At 34.2% G+C, this 7,940-nt stretch overlaps 1 long non-coding RNA gene across 1 annotated transcript; it reads right to left on the bottom strand.

Annotated features, from left to right (window-relative positions):
• Positions 1 to 288: 288 nt before the first annotated feature.
• Positions 289 to 2,576, bottom strand: LOC129989223 (uncharacterized). Its single transcript, XR_008785740.1, has 3 exons — positions 1,904 to 2,576; positions 1,750 to 1,805; positions 289 to 557 (listed from the first exon to the last, which is right to left on the bottom strand). It is a non-coding gene; the product is annotated as an uncharacterized LOC129989223 (long non-coding RNA).
• Between the last annotated feature and the right edge of the window lie 5,364 nt (positions 2,577 to 7,940).

The raw sequence follows: 7,940 nt of genomic DNA, 5'->3' as shown, positions 1-7,940 counted from the left end.
TCTACACAGAACATGTTTATCGACCTCGATTGTTTTAAAAATGCTTGTTTCTCAAAGAAGAAGAAATCAAGCACGACTCCTGAAGGAAATGATTGCAGAGCAATATTTAAAAGTCGTTTAAGTAGGAATGAAATTTTCCCACACAATTTTAAGCTGAAGTATCGATGGATATGCCAAACACTTGTTTTGGATAAATATTCCAAGCTTCGACAAATATTTAAAAAAAAATCGAAAAAAGTATAGAAATATTCACTATTTTGTTCTTAAAATGGGAAGCAACATTTCAAAGATGTTTTGATATCCTCAAATAACGATTATTACATTTGTAAAAACATTTCCACTATATAGACTGATAATTTTTGTTAGTAAATACACATTAAGCAAATTACATTTTTGGTAGTAAATATACATTTCATAACTTTACAAACCAACCGCATAAGTTGTTTTCCGGACATACATAATTAACTGCAAAGGCTCCAAATTCCAATTTGCGCTTAATAGAAACTTCAGATGCTGTATGTTATGGCATGATCACTTCGGTCGAAACGCACCAACATCTGTAAAAATATTTTAACATTTGAATCGGTATAGATTAGATCTGAAAAACAAGAAAACCATTAAGTGTCTGAATATGCATGATAATTTTGCTCTTTAAATCTGCATTAATAATTCAAAACCGGAAAAATTTGCTTATGATTTCACTATAAATAGAATCGAAAATAGAAATCTTACTTAAAATGTAGTTTAAGTTTACCAATAGTTGGTCTTTTGAAAAACAAAAACTATAGCGATTTAAAGAGGATTTGAAATTGAACATTTTATAGTTCCAGGATCTTTCAGGAGCTATGCATATATTTACTCACTACAAGGATTAGAAATTGAGCAAATCATAAATGCTCAAATAACATTTGCGCAGTAGCCACAGTTATTGGTTTGATTCAGAATACCGTATGTTATTTTGCCCTTTTCTAGAAACGTTCGTAAAACAGTTTAAACTGTCTCGGAAAGAACGCATTAGAGCATAATGGAGAAAGAAACAAGGCCCGAAGCTTTGCTTGAGAAGCATGCACTTTTTCTTTCATAATGGTACAAGTTAAGTTTTCTGGATTATCATTTAAATACTTTGAAAGCAAATGAACTTTGTGACCTCACTGATATGAGTATGTATCGGTTACTTTGATTTAAAGAAGTATTGAAAATTATATGCATTTTAAATATAAATTGCAATGACTTTAGTGCGTTCCAAAAAATGATTTTATCGGAGGCTGAAAGCGAGACTACACAAAATTACATGGAAACATCTTTTGTTCATCTGTCACAGGCGCAGCTTTTTGTCCATGCAACATTTCCTTAATGGATGCCATGAAGAAAGCCTTACATAGGCCGATTACTTCGACAACTATTTTTAGAAATTGATCTCGAGGCATAATAAGTACATCAACTCGTTTCTTATGTTGAGAGGTAAGTAAAACTGCTGTATATATTTCAATAATTATTTACAGAAAATTATGGTTTGTGTATCTTTAACTGCCACCAATATACTTTCTGAAGAATCCAAATAAAATGGTTTCCGAATGCCTCGTTGTCGTAGTTTTATCGTTATAATTCAGGAACTTGCCATGACCTTGAATTCCACATGCTTCGAGCTCGTCTTATGGGAATATCCTCCCCGCATCAAGCAGAACTGCCTGTCTAATGAAGACGTGTGTTTGAACAGAGAAAGGCTTATTATCGATGGTGATTGCATACCTTTTAGCCAGAAAAGTTGCATTTATGGCCATGAATTGTCTGACAGAATACCTAAACTAAATAAAAGTACGTTGTTAGGGTTCTAATTATTATTTGATAAACAAATCCAGTGATTGAAGAATCATTTGGTGCTGTGATAATTCGCACAACTTACCCATATTACTTCGATGACTTTGATTCCGGGACATCTAGATACCTTCTACATATTATGTACAGATACTTTACGACTGGAGCTGAAAGGGCATTCATTCCACATAAGAGTTATGTTATACCATTGTTCTAATAAATGCCATCGGATATTTTCTGCACAGTTCGATGCTCTAGTGTCAGTTGCAGGCGCTTTTTCCTCCTTTTTTTATATTGAGATGACATCCTGTCTCACTTGAGTAAAAAGGAAATAATCGAGCAAAATCTTTCTAGTATACATAAAATTGTTTAAATTGCTATTAAAGTTCTTGCTATTGTCGCTACAAAAAAAATCATTCAAATTAAAATTTCTTCCTTCTGTTCATTTATTTAAAATAATGCAAAGAGAATCCCCATGGTTCTTATCACAGATTACACATACAAAATCCAGGAAATTATGGCACTTTCGTCACTTAGAAATCACCTGTGTGGAATAGGGAGAGAAGCATTTCTTTCGCTTTCAATAAATATGAGTATAGCTTTTACGTTTCAATAAATTTTTGGTCCTGAAGATGAGATTTTGTAAAGCTTGAAATATTAGTCCAAGCTCAAACTATCCCTTAAATCTGCTGGATCTCTGTTTCATGATTCAATCGCAAGAGATTCCAATTCCAATTCTCGCTTTTTAAAAGCATCAGATATCCGTTGTGCCATGATCACTTCAATCAAAATGTGTCAGCATCTGAAAAGATTAAATTTAACATATGAGATATGAAAACATCCACTAAAAATCCTATAACTTGCATATACATCCGCATTTTACTTTTGTTCTTTTAATCTCGTCATAGATTCAAAACCTAAAAACAATTTGCTATTATATTGATAGAACTAAATTAACTGTTTTAATTTCAACTAATAAATCTTTAAAGGAAAAATGAACTGACGTGAGTTTTTAAAATGAAGCTGTTCACTGTGTTTAAAATATATTTGTAAAACAATTCATCCAAACATTTCATTTGATCTTTCAGTAGCCCCAAACGTTTTTGCGAGAGCTATAGGCATATCTAAAAAAAATTAGTACATCCAATTATCAAGCACTATTGATTACATTTAATGTAATGATATTCATCCTCCAATGCTAGAATGCTCTTCAAGAGGACTCGTCTGCATACTGATAAAATATGAAATTTCACTTAAACATTGTTTTTATTTAATAAGACTGCAATTCAAATTTTATGGAATGCCATTATTAGATTCTTGAAATAAAACGAGTTTGATGATCTTCCCAATAATTATGTTTATTCATTATCAGGACTAATGAATATCGAAAATAAATATTGTTTAGTAATAAATTTGGTCATTCCAGAAAGTTTCCCGCAAGCCATACAGAGACGGAACAGAATTATCTAGAAGCATTTGTCCCGCGTAGATGGTGGAATACAGTTTCAAACGATTCCTGGCCATGGAGTATTTCTCTCATGACAACGAGCACCACTGGGTGATTCATTCCGAAGCGTTTAATTATTTCGAGAGAAACACGTATGACAGGTGTTCGAACACCGGTAATTCATTTTGATAAGTAGATGAAAGGGCTGCATCTATTTCAAACGTATTTCAGGTTAATTAAGTTTTGCATTTCTTTTCAGCCTCACGTAACTTAATTTCTAGATGAATCAATTAAAATTGTTTCCAAATTCCCTGCCATTTTATTAAAATAAATAGCGAATTTACTGTGTCTGACTTTTCTCATCATCTTCAACATTTGAAAGAGGTACTTCCTCGCATAAAGCATACGAGGGGTAGATAGGCACGTGCGAGGAACAGAAAGCAGCTCCACTGGTGGTTGACGCAGTGCCTTTATCAAACAAAATGGCATGGATATAGGCCATGTTGTCCAGTCTTTTAATACCTAATGAAAATAAGCGCACATTTTTACAGTTATTATCACCATGGATATAATCGTATGATTATATCCAATATTCATCACGATATGACAAATATAAATGTCATAACTTACCGATATTACTTCGTACGAAACCGGGAAAAAATTTCGTGTCCATCCAGGCAGCTGCCATCATACTTTTGTCAAGAAGAAAGGCAGTCCCTCTTCTTACAGGAGTTGACCACTGTTTCTGGTAAACAGCATAAAAAGTGTTCTTTGCAGTGAACAGCCTCAACAGCTGCAGGTGATTTTGTTTCGTTGATTTCTATGTCGTTGCATTTCACATTGGTGTATGAAAAAACCAAGGAACCCAACAGAAGCTTTCTGGTATTACAGATATTTGATTTAAGCTTTTTTTCTCCACAAGGAATCCTAGTACTTTTACACAAAAGACTTGTCAAATTTACATTAATGCATTCTGTTCATTTATAGAAGAGGGCACAAGAGAACAACTGCCATGGTTGTTTCCTCTGTCATATTAGACTGTACCATGTAAAATCCACATAATTATGGCATTTTCGTCGCTTAGAAACTACTCGAGTGGAATATTCAGAGATTATGAATATTTCTTCCGCATTAAATGTGCAGATTTTAATGCATTTTAGAAAGTTTCCAACAGTTTAAAAACATTTGAGCGGGCAACTGACTGTTTAGTAATTATTTTTAAATTTTGAAAGGCTATGAACTACAGATATATTATTCCGCGCTTTATTGTTTTGTTTATTGTTACAATAAGCAAATTTGACTTCAGATGGAATAAAAAGCTTTGCCTTAACTCATTTCATACTTGTAAGTGTTATGAAGAGGATAATTTTTTACATACTTATGTATAAAGAAGCGCAATACTTGAAGTTATTCAGATGAATTTCGTAAGTTCAAAGTAGCTTCATTTAGTACAGTTGTTTTTATCTCAAATGCTTAATAAGTTAATGCAATAATATTTTTTAAAGTTTGTCCTATCCTTATTCTAACTGATTACTACCTTTAATTCCTTTCGATTCAAAAGCAATTACAATTCGTTCACATTCAATACATGAAGTCATTCAAACTTCCATTTCCGAACAGTGATACGGAACAAACTAAATTATTTCTAGAGTCTTAAAAAGTAAGAATTCAAATATATTCGGCTATTTTATTTAGTAAAAATTAAATGCATCAAAAAGATCTGGTCACATTAGGATGGATTGATATCCGAAATCGAATTAAAGTAGAGTATTCTTCTACAAGATGCCAAATTGTTACATTAACTAGAATAGTTAAGTACTGGTGGCCAAAAAAGGACGAGATATTATAGATTGGCGATTTTAATTCCAAAACTGAAAAAAGATGGTTTAAAGTGCGAAAAATGCCTCATAGTTGAGCATTATAGATACAAAGCCATTACTGCTTTAGATGGCAAAAACAGCTAGTTTAAATTTGAAAGATAAACTTTTAATTGCATTTGAAAAAACTGATCTACGCTCGATTCCTCATAAGCCGGTACTCAAATGCCCACCTAAATGAGAATTAGGGAACATTATTCCAAGAATTTGGATATTTTAAAAAGTTATTAAATTAATATTTCAATTTAAATATAATTATACGAGTCGATTTTTTTTACCGGATTCCGTCACGCCAAAACTTCGCGTTTTCTAGGAATCCTGTCACTGAAATCTCGAATTTAATCGAAATATGAATTTTAATCTATTCTGCTCATTGGAGAATGTGCATTAATATGCTATCAGCCGATTTTTTTCCTTCACTATAAAAAGTTATTTCAGTTATTGGTTACGGTCATTACGGGTTATAATTGCTGAATTAAGCAAAGAGTTATTGGATCTTCTGTTAATTTATTGCTCTACGTTCCCTCTGGTTTGAGATTATTCAAGGAAGGGGGAAACTCAGCATAAATATTTAGTAATGTATCCATCCGAAAAAATCTAACTGCTAATGGAATTTAAATACAAAATAATTTAAAATTGCGAATTAAATTTTTACATATTAAAATCCAGTTCACTTCTGAATTTCCTAAACATTCTTTCAATAATTTTCCAGCTCCGAAACAACGTTTCAAACTCGGCGCTTATATTCCCAAATCCTATTAAAATATTGGCCACGAAGGTGAAACTAAACAGCCTTAAATGATTAGAAGTATCAAATCCTTGTACAGTACACAAATGTCAACCCATTTTCTCTTTTAGGATTTTCCATTCCCCACAATGAAGTATGCATGCACACAACTCAAAATCACAACTCACACACACGCATAACCCACACCACCACCACCCCGAAATCCACCGCAACTCACACACACGCATAACCCACACCACCGCCATCCCGAAATCCACCGCAACTCACACACACGCATAACCCACACCACCGCCATCCCGAAATCCACCGCAACTCACACACGCATAACCCACACCACCGCCATCCCGAAATCCACCGCAACTCACACACGCATAACCCACACCACCGCCACCCGGAAATCCACCACAGCTCTCACACACGCATAACCCACACCACCGCCACCCGGAAATCCACCACAGCTCTCACACACGCATAACCCACACCACCGCCACCCCGATAGTCACCACAGCTCTCACACGCATAACCCACACTACTGCCACCCCGATAGCCACACTTCCCACATTACCCGCACCTCCAACGCCATCCCGTTATCCACAATTCACACATTACCCACGCAGCTAGTTCCATCTCCAGTTCATGATGTTCGCAAATGTTATCCACGCCACCAAAACCATCCTACAATCCACAATTCTCTCCCAATTCCCGCTAACACCACAAATTCCCAACATTAAGTAACAGGGGCGATAACTTAACGAGTTAACGATGAAGACTAACGTTTCTTTTCCATAAGCCCATGGCGGAGTCACTTCGCCGCGTTTTCATATTTCTGCACCGACTATTTCCACATTCTCGTATGCCGTCACCCCATCCACTGCCTAATGCGACCTTGCACAGATTAGACTCCACACACAACTCCGAAAATATGCATCCATTCCTTTCCATATATTCATGCTCATGCTTAAGATGAGGCGCGAGGTCTTTTAAGAATCACATTACTAGGCAATATTCTCGCTCGCATAATGCATCTCAACCTCAATAAAATGCATGTCAGTACCCCCCCCCCCTAGCAATTTTCGATCATGTCTCGAAATAATTCGATTAATTACAAGCAAAATATATTAAGAATTAAACTTTCGATAAAATGCTATCTCCATAGAATAACACATGAATGAATTTATTCTTAAATTTAAAAATAGATATTTGGAAGTACAAATATGTGGTTAAACATACTGCAATACCGCTAAAGTTTTCCTTGACATTTCTTCAGTTTACTACTTCAAATTTGCGATCTCAATATGCCAGATTTTTTGTATTTCTTATATCAGATGGATACAAAACTAAGTGTAATTTTCTTAATTTTAATCAATAAATTTTGAAACTTAACGTTCATTTAGCCCGCCTCCTTTCAGGCCGAGAAAGTTAACATAAACCTCAGTTCAAATGTTATGATAGTTAATTTCATGTAATAGCATGCGGGAGAATTCGAGATTTGATTAAATAAAGGTAAACAATTGCAATCAATGAAAATAGCATTATGTGAAATCTACAAACAAAATGCATGAATACCAACTACGTTTATACGATTTAGATTATTATACTAATGTAAACCTACACGAATAACAAAATTTGTAGGAATTAAGACTAATGATACAAACCTCTAATGAAAAGCAATTTTTTTTATAACAACTGGATTAGTTAACTAAGTATAAGCGAATTCTTTCAAACAGCAAGAGAATGCTTAAGATAACGATCGGGAATTTGAGTGTGTACTATGGGTTTCAAATGCGAATCAGTGTGAAGCACTTTACACGTTTTTAAAACGTTAAAACCTTTACACATTTTACGTGAATTACAAAATGACGCATTTACCACCCTATAAATGGGCCAGTGAAATTAGGATTTCAATCATTCTTGTATTCCCTACCACCACATAGAATAACAGAAATTCGATTTATCACTCCTTAATTTAAAGAAATTAGGTAATTCTGAAAACCACTCAAAGTTAAAAAGCCTTTTTACTTTTACATTTTCACCATCCAAAAGAAAATTCATT

This window comes from Argiope bruennichi, chromosome 10 (genome assembly GCF_947563725.1).
Source record: "Argiope bruennichi chromosome 10, qqArgBrue1.1, whole genome shotgun sequence".
Lineage (NCBI taxonomy): Eukaryota > Metazoa > Arthropoda > Arachnida > Araneae > Araneidae > Argiope > Argiope bruennichi.
This window is presented reverse-complemented; position numbering and strand designations above follow the sequence as displayed.